The sequence below is a fragment of the Cricetulus griseus genome, assembly GCF_003668045.3.
Source record: "Cricetulus griseus strain 17A/GY chromosome 1 unlocalized genomic scaffold, alternate assembly CriGri-PICRH-1.0 chr1_1, whole genome shotgun sequence".
NCBI classification, from domain to species: Eukaryota; Metazoa; Chordata; class Mammalia; order Rodentia; family Cricetidae; genus Cricetulus; species Cricetulus griseus.
Window position 1 is genome coordinate 104,112,439 of NW_023276807.1, and position 22,432 is coordinate 104,134,870.

Sequence of the window (22,432 nt, forward strand, 5' to 3'; positions counted from 1 at the left end):
TAGACCAGGCTGGCCTCAAACTCATAGAAATCTGTCTCTCAAATGCTGGGATTAAAGGTATGCATCACTATGCCTGGCCTCAAAAATCTACCCTTCAGATAAGAGAAGGGTTTTGTTTGTTTGTTTGTTTTTCTTTTTTGTTTTTGTTTTTTTGAGATGAAACAGGATCTCACTTGGTAGCCCTGGAACTCAACTATGTAGACCAGGCTGGCCTTGAACTCAGAGAGATCTATCCTTCTCTACCTCCCAGTTGTCTGAGATCCTAAGGGCTGTTGCTTCAGTTATTTTTTCTGGTTGATTCAGACAATAGCGTGGAGCCAGTCCCTAGTCCTCTGTCTTGTGTCTTGTGAAGAAGCACAGTCTCGAGCTGCTTGGCTGTTAATGTTTAATGTACTAACTACCCTTGCTTATTTGCTTAGATTAGTATAACTGTAACAAGCCTGACAATGCATAAATGTTCCAGAGGACAGAAGTTCATCTTGCCCTTGCTCCAGTCTTAGGCAGATGCACTGCAGGTGGTTTGGAGCCAGGCTCCTCACCTTCACAGAGGGAGGCCGCTGGCTGATAGGCTAGTTATGTTCCCCCTGCTCAGGGTTCACTGCTAGGAACCCCTGGTTGTGCTGTAGGCTGGGAATGGTATGTCGAGGTTCTCAAAGGAGAGGGGATGTCAGGATGGAACACTTCGGGCTTTTTTCTTAGTCTGCAGAGACTCCACAGTGAGGTGGGGACCACGGAAGTAGCTTCCTGTCAGCCTTTAAATGTCACACTCTTTACCCTGTGCAGTCAGGTTAGGATGCCTAAAGCTGAAGGATGCTCCTAGTTGGAAAGAGAGACAGAATCAGACAACCTCAGATAAGCAACTGGGAGAAAGGACGAATGTAGGGCGGTAGCAAGGTCAAACCAGGAGCCTTACATGCCTGGGCTTTGGCCCAGAGCAGGGCAAACAAGCACACAAACACACGAGGAAATAGGAGATGAAACATAGTGAAAGAAAATGGGAAGAAATGTTATCTTTGAAGAGACAACAGAAACTATTAGACTATGGAATGAATTCACACACATAGTCATGGATGTATATGACACATAATTATATGGAATGTATACAACATAGTAGAGAGTAGAAAGAGCTTTCAACCCACAAACTGAGAGCAGAAATTAAAACCTAAATAATTGTTGAAGAAAACTCTGAGAAAGTGGGTGGAAGTTACAAGGAGATGGTTAACAGGAAGAAAAAAATGATTTCCAATCTAAGAGACCTATTATTTGATTATCAGGAGCTTCAGAGAGCACAGAGGGCCAGTGAGATGACCCAGGAGGTAATGGTGCTTGACACCAAGGCATGCTACCTGAGTTCAAATCCTCGGGATCCACATGGTGGAAAGAGAGAACCATCCATAAGTTGTCCTCTGATGGCTACGTGTGTGCCCCCTAGAATGTTTGTACCTACCTACCCCCAAGAAAGCACAGAGAAAATGGGAACTAGGAAACTACAAAATTAATAATTTAAGACACTATCCAGATCCCAAAGGGATGAAGAGAGACCATGGGGTGAGTCTTAGAATGAATGAAAATAAACCTCACAGCCAGGCATGTTACTGTGAAAGTCTGCAATGTAGGAGGCTAAAAATTTGTACAAGCCGATTTTTTAAAAGAGAAAATATAAAAAAAATAAATAGGTTATAAACTGTCTTTAGGTTTCTCAATAACAATACTTAAAATAGAAAGGCAGCAGGTGAGGGGCAGGGGTTTAGTTGTTAAAGTGCTTGCTTGGCATGAACTGTGCATACAGAAGCTGTAATCCCAGCACTTGGGTATTGGAGACAAGAGGATCATAAATTCAAGGATATCTCGAGTGCATTTGAGGATAGCCTGGACAACATGAGACTCTGTCTTTAAAATAAAAGGAAGAGAAAGACAAGTAGTTCAATAGCTTCACATTTAGAAGAAAAATGACTTCTGACCTAGAATTTTATACTCAGCCAAACTATTAAGAAAATGTGAAAGAACTTCATGAGATAAGGTTAATAAATATATTTCAGACACATATGCTCCACCAAAGTAGGGAAATAAATCAGAGGCAGACAAGTACCAGACTCAATATGGAAAGTATTGAAGGGAGGGGTAAGAGGAATCCCCGAGGGTGGTAATGGGAGGGTGAGCTGATAGAGTCGATTCAAGGCACAAACAGATCAAACACTGCCATTGCCATTAGTCTGTATTTTTAAACTTTAAGAAAGAATGCCCAAGTTAGCCTTCAGCTCCTTACCGGAAAGCCAAATAGCCACCACCCATTTCTCCCCAAAAAGAAAGAGAGAGGGAAGGAGGGGGTAAGGGAGGGAGAAAGAGAGGGAGAGGGAGGAGCAAAGAGTGAAGACTCCTACAAGTAAAAAGAAATTCCAAGTTGTGACCCACATGGATTCAGTCTAATCACATAGGAGCCCAGGAGACTCAAACATACCTCCCAGTCAGCCCACCTCAAGACCAAGGCCATAAGTATCTCATGCCACTGCCCCACTGGGTTATGGGGAAGGATTAGACTATTGCCATTGGCCAAGGCAGTTCCCAAGAGGGACAGCTGTGAGCAGCTGAGAGTGGTTACTCTGGCAGGCAGAAAGGCATCGGACACACCCCAGAACCATCCTATCCTTTGCCAGTCCGTCATCTGGAGACATATGGGTCTCAGGTCTTTAGCACCTCTCTCCAGCTCCCATCCTTCCACTAGGACCCAGAGCATCCTGGAAATAAGACCATCCAAACCCTGGCACTAATCTTTCTATGATTTTACTCCCTCTGTGGGTTAAGTAAAGGTCCCCAAAGTTACCCCTTATCTCACACAGTTCTGTATGTCTCCTCAGACCCCTTATTATCCCACCCCAGGTGGGTGCCACAGGCCCCTTTATAATGAGTGACATGTGACGTGTGGTACTCTATAATTCCCACATTCCTCATGACCTGCCATGAGCAGTACCTCCTACACCACCAACATTTGGGCCCTCCCTTGACCCTGTTGTAACTGGAAATGGATGCTGTCTCATCTTTCAAAGACAAGCCAGGGGTAGAGGTGCACATTTGTAACAACTGAAGTGGTAGGATCGTGAGTTTGAGAGCAGCCCAGACTACAAAAGTGGGTTTCAGGCTAGTTTGCACTAAAGAGTCAAACTATGACTCAAAGAAACTAATATCAAAACAAAACCAACAACAACAATGGAAAAAAAGCCCAAATGCTCATTTCTGCAGCACATACACTAAAATTGGAATAAAGAGAAGATTAGCATGGCCCCTGTGCAAGGATGACACACAAATTCATGAAGCATTCCATATTTTTAAAAAAACCAAACAAACCAAAAAACCTAAAACCTAAAATACAAAAGATAGCTTTACTCTCTCCAGCACTCCTACATTTTTGATCCTTGATTTCAAGTCTCACCTGGATGATGCCTCTAAAACCCTGATGGGATCTCCTCTGATGATCTTGAACTGCAAGCTACCCACTCCTCTCTCACAACCACACAGTAGACTGTATGGTTGTTTCTTATGCATCTTCCTCTGGGACTTCTGTCTGTGTCGTCCTTCTCCTAGCTTGTGTGTTCTCTGAGGGTAGGGTTTGCGTTTCTATAGCTGTTTTCTGTTGCTCAGAAAAGGAATATGAGGGATAGATGAGTGGATGGACGAGTAGATAAATGAACATGTAGATGAAGAGCTGGTTGAGAGATGAGTAGCTGGATGGATGAAATAGATGGAGGGATGGATGAGTAGATAGATGAATTTATGGAGTGAACAGATGGATGGATGGATGGATGGATGGATGGATGGGTAGATGAATGGTAGGTAGGTGGATAGAGAGAGGAATAGATGATAGATAAGATACATAGGTGGATCCAGGAGAGGGTGGGTAGATAGACAGTAGGTGGTTGGGTGGGTAGGTAGATAGATGGATAGATGGCAGGATGAATGATAAATTCCTCTCTTGTTCCAGGTTTGTCACAGTGTATGCTTCCTTTTCTCAAAAACAACTTGCCATGCTGGACATGGTGGTGCATGCCTTTAATACCAGCACTCCAGAGGCAGCCAGAGTTGATTTCTGTGAACTTGAGGCCAGCCTGATCTACATAGCAAGCTCCTGGTCAACCAGAGTTTTTACCTAGTGAGATCCTGTATCCTGTAACAAAAACAAACAACTGCCCCAATGTCTCCAAGGCTGGAGATATGGCTTAGTGGTTAAGAGCACTGGCTGTTCTTACAAAGGATCAGGTTTCAATTTCCAGCACCCACATAATGGCTCAAAACCATTTGTAACTCAGATTCTAGGAGTTCATGACCTCTTCCAACTTCTTTGGGTACTAGGCAAGCACCTAGTGTACAGACATACATGCAAGAAAAACATTTATACACATAAAAAGAAATCTAAATAAGACAAAACAACAAAATCCCAAGGTCCCCAGTGACAGTAAGACAGAGAACTAGACTGTGAGTGACTTCTTTAACCTTAGATTAGGAAACGTCCAGAGATCACCCAGGTAAACTCTGCTGCTGCTGAGAGGAGCTGGATGAGGTGGGGAGAGAAGGCTCCTCCAGGCCTCTCAGAACATACATCCCTCCTCCCCAGGATGTTGAGGGTACAGCCAAGACAGTCCTGAAGGGACTGGGGTGGCCTGCATCCTCCACTTTTGGTGTGCACTGCCTCCTCTGTCCCTGCACAGCCCTTTCTAGCAGACCCAGGAGGCACCTCACCTGGGCACAGGGATCCAGATCAGTGCTCAGCATCTCGCCCCTACACAGGGGTGATTATCTTGTCTGTTAGGAACACCTACTTAGTAATTCTGACAGGAAACTCCCACCAGGCTGAAACTTGACATAGAACAGCAATTACTGAAAACATATTTTTAAAAAAGTTGACGTTTCTGTGAGAGTTCGCCCTCCCCCGCTCCCAGCCTCCCCCGAGGAGACAGCTATTTAGGTCTTTTCTGTATGAGTCTCACTTCCAAAGCTGCAGTTACATTAGCTCTGACTGCTCCCCACTGTCAGGGCCCCGGGTGGGTGGGTGGGGCCAGTGGCCTGCCACTGTTCCCTTGGGAAATTTGTCCTCCACCAGGGCTGACTTCCTGTCCCAAGAAGCAGGGGCTCAGCAAAGAAAGGACATAGACACTGTAGGCCCCTTTTCAGATGACAAGAGTGACTCTGAGGCCCTAGGAAGGTCATACTATAGTGGTATAATGATGGGGCCTGCAGCTTGCACAGGTGGGGGCTGCAACAGCTCAAAGAGCAAGCAGCGTAGGGTGCTCTGCTCAGGAACATCTGGTAAGGGCTTGCCCACACCCCATTTTACAGATTCACAGATGAAATTAAAGATGAGGAGGTGAAACCATTTCCAGGCTCAGGCAGTATTTGAACCTATCCCAGCAGATCTTCTTCAGGCTAGAGGCTGAATACCCTGTGGGTTCTCTCATTCCTTCCTGCCTCTCTTCCTGCCTCCTGCTCCTACCTGGATCCTCACACTCTTTATTTATTTATTTGAAAACTTTTTATGTTTTGTTTTGTTTTGCTTTTTGATAGGAACTCGGGCCTGAACTGGCCTAAACCTCTCTATGTAGCTGAGGGGATGACCTTGAACTTCTGGAGTTCTGGGATCACAGGCATGCACTACCTTTGGTTTTTATGTGGTACTGGGCATGGAACCCAGGGCTTTGTATGTGCAGGTCGAGCACTCTACCAACTGAGCTACATCCTAGCTCAGGATCCTCATTTCTTTCAGTTTAAAGTTTTAATTTATTATTATTACATGTGTGTGATGTGTATGTGTGGGCCTCTGTGTGCCAGGCTGCACCTGTAGAGGCCAGAAGATAACTTTGTATAAATTATTGGTGGATTCCAGGCTCTGAATATAGGCCATCATCAGACTTGCACAGCAGGCACTTCGCCAGCTGTGCCAAGACTGCCTTTCGGAGGCCCTTTTACAGTTCACTGCTCGGTATTAGGCAAGCATTCCTGGCGATTCCTGTGAGCCAAAGTAATGTAACAAAAAAGTTACAAAATAAGTAACAAAGGAGGTCAGTCCTGTGCTAGGCAAGGCCAGTGTATCAAAAACAAAAAGCAATGCTAAGTGGCTGACATTAGGCGCCGACAATTTTATCACTCCATGACCTATAGCCGGCTTCCCTACAGGGGATCCCACACCAGGCACTGGAAGTGCTGTTCCACCAGTGCACTGACCGCCCTGTGACATCTCACACCTCACTCTCAGATGGATGGGACTGCCTCCCAGCTCTGCTCTGAGGTCACCTGTAAGGCACTGATGTGAAAGCAGCTCACAAACAATGATGGGCATGCAGGTGTGACTTGGTTACAAACAGAAGCATCATTAATACCTTTCTAAGGCAGACAGGATTCTACTGAAAGGCTCCTGGGTAAATCAGAAGACGCAATGTAATATTAACAGAATATATTTCTAGGATGCCTCACAGTTTGGGGCAAGAATTAGGACCTTTAGGTGCTGAGGTGCAGTGGGGCATAGGTTCCTGGCCAGACTCCCTTTAGTCTACGTGGTCTGTCCTGGGACTCTCATGCATAACAGAAGCCCTTAAGAAGGAATGTAATGGGACATCTGGCTGGAATATTCAGCAGGTGGCCACTTAGCGGTCAGCCCTGAGAATGGAAAGCAACTACCAAGAGGTCTGAGTCTGCTTCCCGCCACAGGGATGCATAGATATACTGGGGGTCTCCTCAGTTCACAGAGAGACTGGGCTTGACATTCAGAGGGCTACTTCTACATCTGGACAGCAGTACAGTAAAGGCTGGGATAGTCCACCCAAAGCCTCTTGTTAGGTTGCAGCAGTGGCTCATGTGGAAAAAATTCTCATTCAAGATTTGGCACAAGAGCAGCACTGGCAGGAGTTCTCACAGTCACAATAAAAGAGCCCATTTCCCTGCCATGGCTCAACCCTCCATCTATCCACAGCCATTCACTCACTCAACAAGGGTCAGGTATGGGTGCATCCTCCAGGCCCCAAACAGGCCTCTGCCAGATCAAGATCAGGTGTAGGGGACTAGAGAGGTAGCCCAGCTTCTAGCACAAAGGACATAACAGGCATGTTCAGGACATGGAAAACATGTAAAGTAAAATCTGACACATGAGGAAGTGTGTAATCCACATACATATGGATGGGTCACTAGTCCTATGGCATCAGCCCATCACAACATAACTGGCCCCCTTGGGCCCCTCCTGACTCCATTCCCTCCGTTCCCCTTAGCATTAATCACTTCCTTTTGCTTCTTTGTGGTTTTACAATGTTGATGACAGCTTTTGAACATTATACTAACAATTACACTGCACTTACTCTTTCTGACAAAAGTATCCTTCTGTCCATGTCCGGTCTGTGGAACTTCTGTGTCACATCGCTCCTGTTCATACATTCCCAGGCTAGATGAGATTCCTTTGTGTGAGCCTACTACATTCATTTATCCATTCTACTCACAGTGGGCTTTGGGCTTATGTCTGACCTTTGGGCCGTTTGGCAGTTGTCAGCAGAGCTGCGAAGGACTGACATGTGTGCACGAGTTTGCATTCCTCTATAGTATTTGTTGACCTAGGAATGGAATTTCTGGGTCATTAGTTTGCATTTCCTCAGCACAGGGAGATAGTTCAGAACTGTCTTCCAGCTGTGGCAGGGTGTAGGGAGCATGGATAACCTATTATCCACTAGGGTGTTAGCGGACTGTCCTTGTTGGGTTGGTAATCCAGAGTCACATCTGCTGCAGGTTTAATCTGTAGCTGTTGATTTTCAAATTGACCATGACAATAGGGTGACCCTGTTCTGTGTCAACTGTTTAAGTTAGCTGGGCTGTGAGGCTCCCAGGCAGTGCTTTAGCCTCTTCCTGCCTCTTGCCATCCTCTTGGGGAAGTTCTCTCAGTAGACGCTAGTGTTGCTGTAGCCTCACTTCCCATCCTGGAAGAAAGCTCATTCTAATCATGATTCTCTTGGATGCATAGATACGCCTCTCCCTCTGTCTTTCTCTGCTAGTATTCAGGTATCTGTACTGGCCTGCCCTTGGGTCCTTACAGGATATGTCCTCAGCTGCAGCCACTAAAGGCACCCCTTGTGCACATTCGATACATTCTGCTTTACCTCCCAAGTTTTTCTTTCTCTCTCCCACTACGCTTGTCCCCAGGGACCAGTCTCTGCCTCCTCTCAGCCCCTTTCTCTGCTCCTTCTCTCTCCTCTTCAAATAAACCTCCTGCCTGGTGGTGGCAGTGGCACATGACTTTAATCCCAGCACTCAGGAGGCAAAGGCAGGTGGATTTCTGTGAGTTTGAGGCCAGCCTGGTCTACAGAGTGAGTTCTAGGACAGGCTCCAAAGCTATAGAGAAACCCTGTCTCGAAAAACCTAACCAAACCACAAAACAAACAAAAAACCTCTTATGTGAGCCTTGTTGCATGACGTGACTTCTCTTCACCATGTTTTAAAATAAATTACAACACGAACTCTCTTCAGTGCAGCACTGAAGCCCTGAAGCACACATGCGAAGAGCTTTACCTCCAACCTAGACATTTTAATACACTTGATGTTATCAGCATTTTCCTCTAGTTGTTGGTGTTTCTTGCCCTTCCTTCTTTCCTTCCTTCCTTCCTTCCTTTCTTCCTTTCCCTTCCTTCTTTCTTTTCTTTTCTTTTCTTTCCTTTCCTTTCCTTTTCTTTTCTTTTTGCCTTTTGATACAGTGTCTCTCTACATAGCCCTGTCTGTCCTAGAACTCACTATGGTAGACCAGGTTGGTCTTGAACTCTCAGAGATCCACTTGCCTCTGCCTACTGGGTGCTGGGGTTAAAGGCATGGGCTGCCATGCCTGGTTCTTGCACCTTTAAGAAATCTCTGCAGGTTCAAGGTCATGAACACATTTTTTAAAATACTATCTTCTAAATGCACTATGGTTTTGCCTTTCAATGTCCCTGACATTGGTTTCTGAGGACAGAGAACAACTTCACTTTCCCCTATATCAGAGACCTGCTGTCCACAGTCACTCCCTGCAGAGTCTATTCTTTGCCCATATGTGTCTGCCTTGATTGTCATGAGCAAGGGCTGGGCTTCTCCTCGTCTGGTGTTTCAGGCTTCGCCACCCAGTTCCACACTGTCTTCAATATGAAGGATTTGTAAATACACCTTGATATACCACAAAACACACATCATTTTTACCACTTCTAGAATGTCTTAGCTGTTCTTGAGTCTCCTAAATCTCACCTTCAATACAGCCTTCCCAGGCCATCAGCTCATTCTGCAAACTGCCCCACTCTGCCAATATTTTCAAAATATTTATTGCCTTCTACTGTATGTTGTGTTTCAATTATTTTTTCTCATTTAAAAAAGTTTATTTATTTATTTATTTTACACAGATTCTTACTATGCATACCATATGACCTTAAACTCATAGCTATCTGCTTGCCTCTGCCTCTGAGTGCCAGGATTTAAGATGTGCCCCACTGAGCCCAGAGTAGGGTGTTGTTCCTTAGGATTCATCCACCTTGTGCTTTGAGGCTGGGTCTCTCACTGGCCTGGGAGTTATAAAATAGGGTAGCTGGACTAGACAGTGAGCCCCAGGGCTTGTCTCTGCCTCCTCAGCACCCCTAAACTCCTGCTGTACCACCCAGCTTTTTAAACCCAGGATTTTGGGGGTCAAACTCAAATCTTCATATACTTGCAGGGCTATTGTTTTACTTACTGATGGAGCCATCTCCCCAGCTCAGGATTCCAAATGGTTCTTTTCTAACATCATTGCTAATAGCAGAGAAGTAAATAGAATCAGGCATATGGATTTTAAATCCAATCAGTTTGCTAAACTCCTAATGAATTTTCACCTCTTCCCCAACATACACACTTCTCCCCACAATAACAAAGTTTTATTCATCCTCGGGAGCTGAAGAAAAGCAGGCTTCCTGGCACTTCCTGCTACTGTGATGACTGCCACTTCTGGCTTCTGCCAATGCTCCCTCCTTCCATTCAGTTTTTCCTGCCTCTTCTTTTCCTGCATTGCACCCTCTTCTTGTCTTTTGCCAGGGGTTTTAGGTAACTGCAGTGCCCTACACCATAGGACATGCTGAGCACCACAGTGGAGTCAGGCCAACCAAGTTTAATGAGCAGAGAGAGCCAATTGCATCACCTTGTCTACAACCTTGGTTCTTAATCTCTCCTTTTAATCTCTCGTGGATTCCTTGGGGTCTTTTGCTGTCAACAGCCACATGGGCTTTGAATAAAGGGTTTTTATTGTTGTTGTTGTTGCTTTCTTTACAGGCTCTCCCTGACTCGATCCCTGAGCTGTGTGTCATGTCCAGGCTGACATTGGGCAGCAGCTGACTCACGGGCATCTTTGTCTGCTTGCCAATCTCACCCCGTGAGCTTTCAACATTTTCTCATTAACTGTGATTATTGCCTGTGGCTTTTGCCAGATAGACTTTATCAGAGGGACAATGTGTCTTTTTTTTTTTTTCTAGATGGGTAATGCTTTTTCTTAAGAACAAAACCTGAATTATATCCAATACTCTCTTGTATCTACTGAGAAGGCCACATGATCTGATTGCAAGAGAGTCCCTATGGCTTTGGTAGAGCACAGTCAATCTGAGAAGGGACAGGGACAAAGACAGAGGGACCGACCTCCCCTGGCACCTCTCCAAAGGGCAGAGTCCAAACATCTGCCCCCAAACTCCCCCAGGATCTGGGCAAGAAGAGTGGGTAAGCCAGGTCCCTCATCTCACCATTAGAACCTTTTGGCTTTTTCCTCATTCTAGCTGTGTCTTTTTCTTTTCATTTTCCAACATTTTTCACATGCATGAGTGTTTTGGCTACATGTGTATCTGTGCACCACTGTACCTGAAGAGGCCAGAGAGGGTATTAGATTCACTGGGACTTGAATTACAGAGTTAGCCACCATGTTGCTGCTGGGAATTGAACCTAGGTCCTCTGGAAAAGCAACCAGTACTCTTAACTAATGAGCCATCTCTTTAGCCCCCTACCTGTGTTTCTTTTAAGTTTCTGAATTGCTGTATTTGATATCTATTAATCCCAGGGCTGAGTAGTAGCTCAAGAGGCTCATGCCTTTCCTGTGGTCTGAGCCTGTGCCCTGTACTGCCTTCTGATCTAAAACAAAGGCAGCTGGGTGTGGGCACCAGGTGTGTCTCAGGAAACTGATCTGGAATCTGCCTGCCTCCCATCCCTTCTGGTGCTTTGAGACTGCCAGCCAGTGCTCTGTCATCAAGGATTTTCTGAGTGGCTACTCTGGAAATGAGCTGGGAACTCTTTTCCTTGGAGAGATACAGTGTAGCAAGTCAACTGGACCCAAACCATAGCATCTTCCACTTACAGAGTGCCAGTCCATTCTCTGGGCCCTGGTAGGTACGGGTCCAGCCTCCTACCTGCATCTGAACCCTTTACCCAGAGTCTTGGACCCTAAGCTCCTCCGCCTTTGTAACATATCCCTGGAGAGGAAGCGTTGGCTCTGAGGTTATCCAGCTGACCTGGCAGAGTTGGTCTGGGGGTAGGGATGATGCCTGGTTCTTCTCAGGTCTGTGACTCTCTACAGTCGTTGGGCCCTGAAGGTATAATGGTGCAAAGGTTCCATGCAAGAGAGACAGTTCCCATGGGTTCCTCAATGTTATTTGTCTGAGTATCATATATAGAGAAATGGGGGTCAAGGGTTTAAATTGAGTTGGGGAGCAATGTCATTGGTTACAGCTGGGGCAGCACACCCGCTGCTGCATGTCTGTTCATGGTCATGTTACTGGTGATCTGGGCCTGAGCTTCTGTTTCCAGGATTTTGTGCTCTTATTCAAAGAATTGGAACAAAAGCTCATAAGTGACTACAAAGTAACAAGGAAACTGTGCTCACAGCAAATCAATACAGATCAGAAAGAAATCACACACATTCACACATGCAACACACACACACACACACACACACACACACACACACACACACACACACACACACACACGGACATCCCAGATGAAACTCCCCAGAAGGAAAAGCTTAGTAAGATAGCTACTTTTCTTCATTTTTGGCCTAGAAAGCTGACTCTGTGATGAAGAGAGTTTGCCACTCTTGCAGAGGACAGAAGTCTAATTCCCAGTGCCAACAACACTGGGCTGCTCACAGTCCCCTGTAACTAACTCCAGCTCCTGGGAATCTGGCGCCCTCTCTGGTCTCTTCAGGCATTGCACACACAGCATACAATGCAGACGGACACAGATACATAGATAAAAATAAACTACAACTTAAAAAAAAAGAGAATTATTTCTGTCAAGAGGGACCAGGCCACATGGGAGAGAATACTCAAGGCCACTGATTATTGTTTTAGGGCTTCCTTTTATGGGGTTCAGGAGAAGGAGTAGTTTGTTTGCTAAGGGGTGTAGGGTGGACAGTTCTCTGTTTTGATTTTGCTCGATGCACATATTCTTTCCCTCAATTCATCTGACTTTAGGCAAATGCAAGATGCTAAATAGGGGATTTTCCCTAAAAGTTTACTTCAAGGACCAGTTTGTCTTGCTATGTATGCTCAAAACTAGTTCAGGCCAGATTGGCCCTGCTACATTCTTACTGGACGTGCTGGGAATACGTACAATAGAAACTTGTTTGGTGGTTACTAGAAAAGAGAGAAACTTTTCCCATTGTTTAGAGAGGGGTATGCATGTAGCTGAATGCTATGCACTGTTGAGAAGAGGGGTGTGTGTGCTTAGTACTTGTAGGTAAAGTCCTAGTTTGCCAAGTGCATCGCCCACCTTGGCTGTGCCTGCCCTACTATTCTTTGGGCAGTCATTTCATCCTGTCCCAGGCTTACCTGTCTAGGCATTGTGTGTGTGTGTGTGTGTGTGTGTGTGTGTGTGTGTGTGTGTGTGTGTGTGTGTTGATGTGTGTTGGGGGAGGTTCAGTTGTTACTCTTAGCCCCCACTTCCCCTCCATTAATCACTTCTGTCTGTAGTGCTCGGTCTGTGCTATAAACTGGCCATCTGGTTTCTTCCATTTGTCCATGTTGTTATCCTCTAATTTTTGGCAGTCATCAAGGAGCTCTAGTGGCTAAATGTGTCCCACCTCCTTCTGTGTTTTGTTGTTACTGATTCCTGTATCATTGGACTATATAATGTTTTATTCAATTTCTATTATGCTCTTTTATTTCATCTTTACTTTTATTTTCTGGTGCTGGAGATCAAATCCAGGGCCTCATGTATGCTGGGCAAGCACTCTATCACCAGGCCACATCAGCAGTCCACGTCCCTACCTTTGATCATTTTTTGGTCTGTAATTAATTACATTTAGTGATTGCTGCCAACCCTTTCTAAACTTGCTACCATGCCCTGGTAGTAGGAGGGTTCCTCTTCAGGGATATGCATGTGCACATGGGCTCCAATCCATGTGCATGACCTCAAACATGTGCACATGGGCTCCAATCCATGTGCATGACCTCAAACATGAAACCTCACAGCAGCCTTTGTGCCTGAGGACAGCTGAGCAGGAGAGCTGAGTAAAGACTTCACCTTCATCCCATGAGGACTGTGTTGATTTTCTAACCTAGTCTTACAACAGGGAGGTTAAAACCAACAAAACTCTATCCCCTCATCCTTCTGGAGGCCACAGCTCCACCACCAAATACCAGCAGGGCTGTGTTCTCTAGCTGGAGGTACTGGGTGCTACTATACACATTCCTGGGTCCTATTGCTTATCAACATGCCTGTCTCTCTGTGTCTGTGGCTTTCCTTTTTCTTCTCATAAGGAAGGACAACAGGTGTATGGGACTAGGACTATCCATATGGAACACGATTCCATCCTAACTTGATTATATCTGCAGTGACCCATGTCTAAATAAGGTCACATTCACAGGCCCAGAGGTTAGGACTCAAGCATAATTTTGGGGGGTGTGGGAGAGCATAATTCTACCCAAGACAAGTGCCATTCTGATAAAGAAGCATCATTTCTTTTCTTTCTAGTATTGACTGATGCTGAGCAGGAGTCTGATGCTAACTTGACTTTCTTCCCTTACATGATGCTCAGTTTTAGGGTGTAGTGCCCAAAGGATCAAGTCTTTAGCACTTAAAACCCAGCAGTTGTGCCACGGAATGCCCTGGATTAATCATTCTATATCAACACCTCAGGTCCCTAGTGTGTACATACTTGTGTACCCCAGGAAAATAGTGTGGGACTGCAGTTTATACAGTGAGTTCTACCTGTTGCAAGGTAATAAAAAGTTTTTTTTTTTTTTTTTAAAGCAGGGTTGTTTCTCTGTGTGTCTTTGGAGTCTGTTGTGGAACTAGCTCTATAGACCAGGCTGGCCTCTAACTCACAGAGAACCACCTGCTGGGATTAAAGGTGTGTACCACCACTGCCCGGCAATACCAAGTTTTTATTCATTGACCAGTGGGCTACACAGGAAACTTGCCCAAATTGTGTGGCCATGCGCCTTATTTTTCCTGGATTTTTATGTACAAAAGCCATATCCTGGTTGACACACTCCAATTAGCAAAAACAGTTAGCAATGAGTGAGGCCACACAAGCCAAAAGACAAGGTTAGTATATTTAAGGACTTTCCCAAAACTATGAATGATGGATTGGGTCTTTGTTCTCATTTTGGCAGGTTTGGGGAAGAGAAAGTACTACTACAGTGTGTTACTGTACAATGTCAGCTGGCCCCTGAATGCCAGGACAAACCAGGCTCATGAGACACTGCACGAAGTTGCAGAAGAGGTCACACTGTCCATGGTGGCAACTCTGAAGCGTGTGGAGTGAGGACTGACAGATGAGTGTCATGTCTGGAATGATGGCCATGTTCTGTCTGGATGGAGCTCATACGGAGCTGGAGTTACAAGAGGTTGTAAGCCACCAGACATAGGTGCTGGGAACTGAACTTGGGTCCTTTGGAAGAATAGCAAGTGCTCTTGATCACTGTGCATCTCTTTAGACCTTAAGATCTGAAGTCTTAATAATTCTCAACATTGGGCTGGAGAGATGGCTCAGCCGTTAAAGGCTAGGCTCACAACCAAAAAAATAATTCTCAACATTGTGCACAAGTTTAAGTTCAAAGTTTCCTCTCAGAATTGAGCAGAAAAAAATCTGTGTATGTGGATTAGTTTTTTTTTTTTCAACTTGACACAAACTAGAGTGAGTCATCCAGGAAGAGGGAATATCAGCTGAAGGATTTCCTCTGTCACATCGGCCTTATAGACAAGTGTGCAGGGCCATCTTACTGATTAATGTTTGATGTGGGAGGGCCCGGCCCACTGTGGGTGGTGTCTCCTCTGGGCAATTCAGCAGCTTTCCTCCATGGTTCCTGCCTCTGCTCTTGTTCGAGTTCCTGCCATGACTATCTTCAGTGGTCAATTGTGCTTGATGTGTCAGACAAATAAGCCCTTCCCTTCCCTAGTTGCTTTTGGTCATGGTGTTTATCATGGCAGTAGAAAACCAATCCAGGGCACTGTGAATGCATCTCTCTCTCTCTCTCTCTCTCTCTCTCTCTCTCTCTCTCTCTCTCTCTGTGTGTGTGTGTGTGTGTGTGTGTGTTAATATCTCCCATAAGTTGCATACTTCAAGTACACAGTAATGTAAATGTCCCTGTTCCAAAAGAGCCAAAGCAATACGAAAGCCCAACACAGTAAACATCACCCTGACCATCCATGCCCAGGATTTCTGTAGTGTGATGCCAGTTCTAGCAGGCATGGGCAGCCCTGTTCTTATGGCCTTGAGATTTGTATCCACGGGCCTCTCTCCTCGGCTGGCACCACTGGTTGCCCTGGCTCTCAAAAGACATCCCCATGTTCCTGGCATTTCTAATGACCTGGAGTTCCCACTGAAATTTAGGAACTTACTCTTGTGACTTCATGCAATGCCCGCAAGAGATGCCTGCAGGGACCCTGACCTTGCTATACATTTCTAGGCTTCTCTGACCTTTGAAATCTAGGTAAATGCTCCCATGGTCCAGAAACATACATTTTGGGTGCCTGAAAAAAAACAAAAACAAACAAAACAAAACAACAGCTTTATGATATGCTGTCTTGAAATTTTCTGTTCCCAAGAATCGATTATTTTTGAATTATGTCTCACTCAAGAGCTCAAGACACAAGGAAATGTAGATAAGTTCTTATCTTAACAATTTTTCATTTTTATGTATGAGTACTTTGCCTCTCCATATATGTATGTGCACTACATGTGAGCCTGTGCCTATGGAGGCCAAAAGAGAACATCAGATCCCCTGGAACTGGAGTCACAGACAGCTGTGAGCTGCCATGTGGATTTTCTGTAAGTACTCCTAAACACTGGGCCATCTCTCTAGCTCTGTTCATTTCTATTAGCATTCTTCTCTTCTGAGCTCCCACTAACATCACCCACGAAGCTGTGCTGCCAGCATTGTAGGGCTTCCCAAGCCCGCATCTTTGGACATTGACATATTCTTCTAAATATCAGCTCCAAAGACTCACAAACCATATCTTCAGATTTAGTCACAGAAATGATCTCAAGTCTTGGGTATCAGTTTTCTGTGTTAGCTTTTCTCATCCGTGCAACACAAATACCTGACAAACTACTTTAAAAAAAGGAAGATTTATTTTGTCTCATGTTCCAGAGATTTTATTCTGTAGCAGAACATCATGTAGTGTGTAAAGAATAAAGCTGTTTAACTCACAGTGGAGAGGAAGGAGACCACACACACACACACACACACACACACCACACACACACACACACACACACAGAGAGAGAGAGAGAGAGAGAGAGAGAGAGAGAGACAGAGACAGAGAGAGAGACAGAGACAGAGATGTGAAGCTTCCAGAATTATTCAGAATAGTGGCACTAGTTAGGCATTAAGCATTCATCACGAGCCATGGGAGGACATTATGTATTCAAGTATTCATAACCATCTCTTCAGGGACATCTTGTTATGGAGAATCTTCTCACAAGGATCCACAGGTAGGACTCATGAGCAGGTGTTCCTTCCCACAACTTAAGGGAACCTCCCTATAGAGGCTGTCCACAGACAAGTTCTCCTCAGGAGAACACCTTAGAAAGTCTCTCAGACAGGTTTCCTTGGGGGAAACTTCATGGAGATGGTCTTTTCTGACAGATCTCAGAAGGATCTCCTCAGGGAGTTTCCTCAGGGAAATACCCAAAGGAGAACTATTTCAGACTGGTCTCCCCTAGAAGGGTCTCCTAAAGCAGGCCTGTCTTCTTTGGGTGTACTTACCAGGATATTCTCAGAGGGGGTCTCCTCAAGGAGATGCCCCCAGAAACAGTCTCCTCAGGGATGGTATCCTGAGGAAGGTCTCATCTTGGGAATTCTAGTCAGGTCCCCTGAGGTATATCTCTTCAGTGAGGTGTCCTTAGAGAGAGTGTCATTAGGGAAGTCTGCCAGGACGGAGGCCATTCCATGGAGGGAGAGTTTGTCGGGAAGGGGGGGGGGTTCCTGAAGGAGAGCCTCAGGGAACTCTCCCCAGTTAGGAATTCTACACAGTGGTGTTTCCAAGAAGGTTCTCCTTAAGGAGTTATACAGGCTTTCTTTTGGCCACCAACCAGCTCCCAAATCATGACAAGGAGACTTTAAAAAAAAAAAAAAAAGATTTGTTATATATGTAGCGTTCTGTCTGCATGTATCCCTGCAGGCCAGAAGAGGGCACCAGATCTCATTACAGATGGTTGTGAGCCACCGTGTGGTAGCTGGGAATTGAATTCAATACCTCTGGAAGAGCAGCCAGTGCTCTTAACCTCTGAGCCATCTCTCCAACCTAACAGAGACTTCTTATTAGTAACACATGCTTGACCTAGCTTAGGCTTGTTTCAAACTCTCTCTCTTAAATTAGCCTGTTTATCTACATTTTGCTGTGGGGCTTTTTGCCTGTCTTCCTTCTTTCCTTCCTTCCTTCCTTCCTTCCTTCCTTCCCCTTCTTTCCTTCTTTTTCTGTAGGTCTTACTTTCCTGCTTCCTCCTGTCTGGCTGGTGGCTTGCCTGGTTTTTGGCCCCTGACATCTCCCTTTCTTTCTCCCTTGTTCTCTTCTCTTTCTTGTTCTCCTTCTTCTCTCTCCCTAGGCAGAGGATCCTATTCTGCCTGGTCCCACTGCCCTTCAGCCCCAAATAAACACAAAGACTTGTATTAATTATAAACTGTTTGGCTGATGGCTCAGCTTCTTATTGGCTAGTTGTCTCTTAATTATTAACCCATAACTATTAATCTATGCATTTCTACATGACCTTATCTTACCATAGAACGCCTGGCGCATCCTATCTTCCCTAACTATGTGAGGTCTCTCTCGAGGTTCTCTCTCTTCCCCAGTATTCTCCTAGTCTGGTAGTCCCGCCTATACTTCCTGCCTGGCTACTGGCCAATCAGTGTTTTATTCGTCAACAATAAGAGAAACATATATACAGAAGGACATCTCCTCATCACTTCCAAGCCTAGATTCCTCTTCCTACTTATTCTCCGCCCACCAGCACTGCCTATCCATCTCCCGCCTAGTTATTGCCCATTCAACTATGCTTTATTAGACCAATCAGGTGCCTCAGGCAGGCAAGGTGAAACAAATGCAGTTCATCTTTGCATAATTAAACAAATGCAGCACAAACAAATCTAACACATCTTTACATCTTTAGTAAAGGCAGCAGACACAAATGTAGCACACCTTTACACAGTTAAAGTAATATTCCCCATCGTAAACAAACATAACACATTTTTGCCTAGTTAAAGTAATATTCTACAACAAGGAGGTTTGTCTCATGCTTATCTTTTGGGATGGGTCTCACCGGGGAGTTTTTCCCAAAGCTCCTCATGGTGGTTCTCCTCAGAAAAGTTCTCTTTATAGTTCTCTCCAGGACCAGCTCTCCAAGGAGGGTCTCTCTGGGGAGTCCTCCGAAGGGAAAGTGTCCGCAGAGAGTGAATTGGTTTCTTTTCTCATTTCTTTGGCAAAAACAAACAAACAAACATGACAAAACAGCATACAAAGGGGTTTATTTTGTTCACAGTTGGTGAAGGGTAATAGTGAGGAAGACACGGTGGCAGGAGTGTGAGGTGGCTGGTCAAATTGTGTCTTCAGTCAGGAAGCAAAATAGAAAGTGCAGTTGGGCTATGAAACCTAAAGGAGTAACTCACAGTGAGTGATCCCTAGTAATTCACAGTGAGGCTCCATCTCCTGAAGGTTCCGCAGCACCCCAAAACAGCACCATTAGCTGGGGAGCCAGTGTTCAAACAACCGAGCCCATGTGAGACATTTCACATTCAAACTACCCCGAGGGTCTCCTTACAGAGGCCTGTTGTAAACCATCACCCCCAGTAGAACTCCTTAGGAAGGGCCCCTCAGATCACTCTGTAAACCATCACCCCTGGTAGAACTCAGGGAGAGCCCCTCAGATCAGTCTATAAACTATCACCCCCAGTAGAAGTCATGGAGAGTCCCTCAGATCGGTTCTTGTCTGTCTCTCATTTTTTTCACCCTTCTGCCTTTCTGTTCTGACTTCTGAGTGATTTCTTCAAGTCTGTCCTCCAGTTCTTGAGTTCTCTCTACAGCTAGCTTTTATCTTCTCCTTCACCCATTTGAGTTTCTAATTTCAGCTTCGAGTCTTGATTTACATATGCTTAGGAGTTTTGAACAGTCTGTATCACACACACACACACACACACACACACACACACACACACACACACACACACACACACACTATTTCTTTAATCAAATCAAATAGACTCATTTTCTTGTTCTGTGCAACCCCCATCTGTGGATCTGGTTCTATAGGCTTATGTTGAGATTTCTCCTTGTGGCATCTCACAGTGATCCCACCCCTTGGACTTCCATCTGTAGGAACTTTAAAGATCAGAATGTCAAATATTTTTCTCTGGAAACTGTTTGCTTTCCCTTCTGCCAAAAATCTGTGTTGTCAAGGCTGCTGTTAGCTAAGCTTTGTGGCTTGGTGTTAGGGGGTCACTCAGCAAGTATGAATTGTGTGCCACTCTGCAGACCCAGGCTTGTGGCCAGAACTCCCTAGGTGACTTTTTCCTTGTTCTTCTAGAGCTTCCAGAGCCAAAGAGATATACCCATTCCCATGCCTCTGTGAGGAGCTATTGGTTTTCTGTGGGCTTTTCTGGGATTCCATTTCGCTCCTATTCCTTGTGTGGGAGCTATTAAAATCAATCTAGAAAACCTAGAAACCCCACAGTGAGAGCTAAGGGACAGGCAGTTTGTTCAGCAATGGCCATCATCAGGCTAGGAAATTGTGGCAGAATCATGAAGGGCACTGGGGCCTCTACATTGGGGATACACATACCCAGAGACATCCATTTAGTACCTGCACACAGCTAGACAGATGTCAAGTGTTCCTGTGTGGTGAGCTGACAGGGACATGGTGGCTCTTCCAAGTGCTGGCTCTCCAGAAGTCTAACTTGAATCCCATGTGGGACAGAACCCCCCAGAACTGGCTCTACTGAAGCTATCAATGCCACTGGGGGAGAAGAGGTGTTCTAGAGTGAGGGGGATCCCAAGGGCCCTGGCCACCAAGCAGTATGTGTTCTATGATGGATCTTGGATCAAAATATCCACATACACATTAGTGTATTCTACACACACACACACACACACACACACACACGCACATGCCATTTACACCAGCACACACTCATCAATGTGTACACACAGGCACATACACTTGTGTGTAATACACACACACACACACACACACACACACACACACACACACACTATGCACACACACTTGTAGCTGGAAGAGATATTTGAGAAGTTTGAATGCCTGTTTTTTTGTGTTTTTTTTTTTTTCCTTTATGTGCATTGGTGTTTTGCTTCCATGTTGTCTGTGAGGGTTTCATATCCCCTGGAACTGGAGACACAGTCAGTTCTGAGCTGCCATGTGGGCACTGGGAATCAAAACCTGGTCCTTCTGGAAAAGCAGTCACTGGTCCTTCTGGAAAAGCCATCTCTCCAGCCCCTTCAGTGCCTGCTTTATATTATGGTGTTCTTGCATCTGTGTTGCACTGACTTAGCTGCTTCCTATGTGTCTACACATGTAAACAGTCACTCCGCAGGAGTTACAAGGTCCAGGACCCTCCACAGAGACCAAAAATCCTCAGACCTCTGTAGAGATAATATCTTGTTTGACCTGCATCCATTTCCCATAGATTCCAAGCTGTCTCAATGGGGGACCTACTGTGACACCAGCACTGAGTGAACATCGGTGCTGTGATTTTAAGGAGTGTTTAAGTCAGGACATTCTCAGATGTTTGACTTAGGAGTACATTTTATTTCTATAAAGGTTTTAGTCTCAGCTGACTGAATTCAGACTCAGAACCTGTGTCAGGGAGGGCCAGCTGTATTATGTGTATAACAAAGCATAGGTGGGGGTGGTTGCTCGGAGCCCCATTCTCTGTGTCTGTCTTGATTGTAATGTATGAATCAATGCCTAGACCTTTGAAGCCCTAGAGGCCTGGGGCCTGGTGCTGACGTGGGGGCTGTCCCTCCAGCTCTAAGCTGCCTTGGATTTGTGCTGTCCCCTGCTGTCTGGGATTTGCCCTCTCTGTCCTGGCCAGGCCCTGGCCCTGAGGAAATAGTTGGCAGCCTGAGCCTGAGAGGCCTAGGGACAGAAGCACTGCAGTGAGGATTCAGACAGGAGCTGGGATGTGCCTGGGAGCATGCTCCTGGGGTGAGCGGTTGTGCAGGGAGGGGGCTCCCTCCTGCCAAATGTCTCTATGTACTCACCCCACCTGATCAAGGGTCTAGGACACAGCAGTTAGGGTTGGTAGCCTGAGTGATGGGTGTGCTGAGGACCTCACCCTAGGAAGCCAGGCAGTAGCCCAGGTTTGCCTGTCCCAAGACCCTGTGCCCACGTGTGCTTCTCTTGGCTGCAGCTACCTCCCACCTCTTCTGAGTGCTCAGTGTGCCAGCATGGCTGAGTGGGGTGCCCTTCCCTCTCCACCTGCTGTTCCCACTGCCTTCCTCTCCAGTGCTTTCACTGAAGAGCTGGGAAATGAAAAATCACTACACCATCTGTCCTTGGTTGGGAAGACATGGCAGACGTCAAGTGGCAGCATGTTTATGTCATAGCGTGGGACTCTTCTGCTGAGTAACTTGGCAACTGAGCTTTCAGTGAGGGGATGTGGAAGCCGAGTGTGGGGTGGCCACTACGTCCTGAAGGGGAGGCATGGAGGGAAAGCTAGGAGGTGAGGAAAGATGGGGAGGGAGGCAAAATAGAAGATGAGAAGGGAAGGTATGGAGGGGAGGCCTGGAGGGGAGATGGAGGGGAGGGGCGGAAAGAAGATGAAGAGGGAAGTGCTTAGGAGAGGTGAGGAGGGAAGGTGTGGAGGGGAGACAAGGAAGGGGAGTTTGGAAGGAAGGTATGGAGTGGCCTCTTTGTCCTGCAGTCATGGAGGGAGGTGTGGTGGAAAAGTTTGGGGAGGAGATAAAGAGGGTGGTGGGGTGT

The 22,432-nt window shown here is 45.8% G+C and overlaps 1 non-coding gene across 1 annotated transcript; it reads left to right on the forward strand.

Moving 5' to 3' along the window:
* The first annotated feature begins 3,221 nt into the window (after positions 1-3,221).
* Positions 3,222-3,325, forward strand: LOC113830901. Its single transcript, XR_003479512.1, has one exon. It is a non-coding gene; the product is annotated as a U6 spliceosomal RNA (small nuclear RNA).
* The last annotated feature ends 19,107 nt before the right edge of the window (positions 3,326-22,432 follow it).